This window comes from Priapulus caudatus, unplaced genomic scaffold (genome assembly GCF_000485595.1).
Source record: "Priapulus caudatus unplaced genomic scaffold, Priapulus_caudatus-5.0.1 Scaffold457, whole genome shotgun sequence".
Classification (NCBI taxonomy): domain Eukaryota; kingdom Metazoa; phylum Priapulida; class Priapulimorpha; order Priapulimorphida; family Priapulidae; genus Priapulus; species Priapulus caudatus.
In genome coordinates, this window is record NW_014577518.1 from 168,272 (window position 1) to 172,304 (window position 4,033).

The window sequence follows — 4,033 nt, forward strand, 5'->3', positions numbered from 1 at the left end:
ATTATTATTATTATTATTATTATATTTATTTATATTGCGCCTTTTTACATAAAATGATCAAAGCACATCAATATCACAACCGACTGAACAATGAGATGAGCGAATAATAACAATGTACATGTGAGATATATCACTAACTATGACGTCAAATGACATTAAAACAAAGTTGGCTATGTAATACTAAAAACCCATATGAAATCATTTCTCTAAAATCTAAATCTATACATCGCTAATATCCGAGATAAAATCCTATACATTGAAGGCTAATTAAAAGAGATGGGTCTTAATGCTCGTTTTGAAAGTACTGAGTGTGCGTGTCTGAGTGTGATATTGCGGAGTGTGGACGGGAGTTCATTCCATAGTTTTTGGTGATGCTACACTAAACGAGCGGTCTCCAAGTGACCGGAGCATCTTTCCTTTCGGTACTTGCAACACTATACCTATATTAGAACGCAAAGAATAACGTCCCTGTTCTCTAACACTGATTTAGTCACTGATATAATTCGGGGTCAAACCATGTAATGCTTTAAAGGTGAGTAGTAAAATTTTAAAATCTATTCTTGATTTAACAGGCAGCCAGTGAAGCTCATTTGTTTTGTTTCCTCGTGCGAGTTTTACTATTATATATATAGTGACCATACTATTTCGCGCATGATTCCACTATCAGTCTATTAAGAGCGCCCGCACTCGTCTTCATTTTGCAATTAAAAGAATCACCTAGAATTAATAGCTGATGGCGCTCACCCACGCGAAGTCGCTGTATAGCGGTCTTGTATCAACATTGTACTTGCTCAGATTTCATGCGCTCTCACTGCGTGATTGCACGTGCGTCGCTGCTCCGTAGGACAGTATTGAGCATCGTTTAACAACTTCAGACAACATTTTGCGGTCAATGCGGTGCAGTCGTGCACGAGAAATGCTTATGCGAGCACTGATATCTCTCAGCTACAACACGTCGCACGCGCAGAAATATATATTACGCACATATGCGCGGAAATACGAATGTGCACTTAATTAGCAGCTCGTCTCGGGGGAGTTTCCAGCGATTTGCATGAATATTCACGGCGTTTGCTCGTCGTCGTCCCATCGTCGATTTCTCATCGTTCTTCCCCCTTCTCGCACGAGCACAGCTGATGCTGCACGTATCTCCTTCGTTATATTACCTTATTACTGTTATTGTATTGCATTGCATTGTGTTGTATTGTATTATATTTTATTTCATTTTATTTTATTTTATTATATTTTACTGTTTATTATATATATACTGTTTATATATACTGTTTATTAACTGTTATTATACTGTTAGTTATTATATATACTGTTTATCATATTTTATATCATATTGTATATCATATTATAATAATATTATTATATTAGTAACATTAGCTAGGCCACAATGACGCCGTTCTATCGTGTGTTGGCAACACGGCACTACCCGCATGCAAGTGCTTATACCGGTGCATCCGCGCTGTGTTGCTGGAATGTAAACGGACGATCGATGTGGATTAGTAGAGGCCACAATCAGTATACCTGTATACCTGTATCGTGCGCACACACGCTAGGGCGCCTTTAAAAGATGCGGTTGCGATCTACATTAAAATTGATACTCTATTGGGAATTACTCAATCATTATAATTTGATATTTTGTTGCGCATTCATATTTTCTCTCTCTCTCTTTCTCTCTCTCTCTCTCTCTCTCTCTCTCTCTCTCTCTCTCTTTCTCTCTCTCTCTCTCTTCCTCGCTCTCTATGTCTGTTTGTCTCGCTGTTTCTCTCCCGCCCTCTCTCTTCCCCCTCTTTCTCACCCACTCCCCTACCCTCTCTCGTTATCTATCTACCTTTCTTTCTCTCTCTCTCTTTCTCTCTCAAGCACTTCACATGGCGTGTAGCCGCGGCTACGTCGAATGCTCGGAAATCCTGCTACATCGAGGCAACGCTAACGTCGACGCTGTTGATAAGAGTGGCGCGACGCCGCTCATACACGCCGCCACCATGGATCAGCCGCAATGCGTGCAGCTTCTCTTGCAGTACATCGCCAATCCGCAAGCACAGGACAGGAGCGGCAGAACGTAAGCATCGCGTAGCGAGATAATTGTAAATTTAGCGCGCGCCTGCTGGCCCGGATTAATTTGACGTGGGATAAAATGTTCAGTCTGTGTGGGGTATTAGTCGCATAAATGTCGAAGCAAGCACAAGAGCGATAGAAATGCAAGGTTTATTACTCGCATTTATAGTGAGATTATCATTATTACCGGCATCATCATCATTATTATTATTACTATTATTTTATTATTATTATTACGCGAAGCGTATTAATGTGATGAGCGAAGCTGCCGTTTCATCGATGTGGCATCTCCATTATTGTTATGTTGACATCTATGTGTGAGTGTCGGGGGGGGGGGCAGTTGCACTAATCTGCTCATCGGGAGTATGTTGCTGAAGATTTATTTGCGCGCATGACCGGTCACCGCGTGTGTAATGTATATTGTAGGCCTACGCGCGTGAGGCGCATCTATAGGCGGTTATAGCGAATGCGTCACGTTGTGTATTGTGAACCGTTGCTAAGGTACGCGCGCGCCGTTATAATAACGCGGCATAATAATAATCACATATATAAGGCTTCGCTTATATCATCACCGTATACATAGACCCCATTTCTCTCTCCCTCTCTCTTTCTCTCTCTCTCTCTCTCTCTCTCTCTCTCACTATATAAGAGTATATAGTATATATTATATATATCTCTCACACTCTTCATCACTTTATTACTTTATATTCACAGCATCCCATTTTTAGACGATTTCCCAATCATTGTATTATTTCATGGCCGATTACGGAATTCACCACACGCACGCACGCACGCACGTACGCACGTAGCAGCCCCCCACACGCACGTACGCAATAACCAATGGCAATAACGGCATCCTAAAACTCCTAGGTGACGAAATTGATTTCATACTAGGTAAAAACATTTAAACAAAATATGAACGATTTCAATTATTGCTGAAGTTCAACCCAAAACCGTCGCCACACACCACGCTAAATAGCACCACAGCCCCCCCCCCGGCTCGTGGTTTCTTGCTTTTACTAACATCGAAGAGCAAATGTAGCAGTTTGACGTTAAAGGAAATATTATATATATATATATATATATATATTTGCTAGCTGAGTTTGCAGTTAGAGGTGTAATGACTAGAGTTACTAGTTAGAGGTGTAGGACGGTTGTGCGGGGTCGCGAGGGTGAGAAACTCACAGGTTTTACTTTGTCCGTGATCCAGGGGAGCGCATTATGCCGCCGCTCGCGGGCAGACGGGAGTATTACAGGTGCTAGCATCCAACAAAGCCGACATGTTCGTGTTTGACAAAAAGAAGGAGACGCCTCTTCACAACGCCGTTTATGTAAATCGCATAGGTGCGTATCATTATCATCATCGTCATCATCATCATCATCATCATCATCATCATCATCATCATCGTCGTCATCATATCGTCGTCACCAGCATCGTCATCATCATCATCATCATCGTCGTCATCATCGTCGTCACCAGCATCGTCATCATCATCATCGTCATCATCATCATCATCATCATCATCATCGCACAATAGCTTCATGGGCGCGGTGAATAGTTGGGATCCTGCGACATGTAATTATTGAGCAGAGCAACAGTCTGGAAATCTATTGGTCATATACGCGAGTAAATGATGACTGCTGCCAGTAATTAACGTTTAAATGTGGAAAATTACAATTTGTAAAAAAATGTTGCAGAGACACTCCTATTGCGAGATCTGATGGATGTTTTTAAAATCTAGGCTAGCAAATATTTCTAATGATTTGCTACTATATATTATCGCGTTCAATTACCCTGACACGAATCTGTCTGAGCGAGATATCCGCGCCCCTTGGATACTGTTGCTATAGGTCAGTCAAGCTAGGCTGGTTGAAACGGCATGTTCTCACAGCAAAATGCATAGATATACCTACTCTGTGAGCTCGTCCACGTAAAAATTCACTACAACTCATTTGTATTCCTACTTTC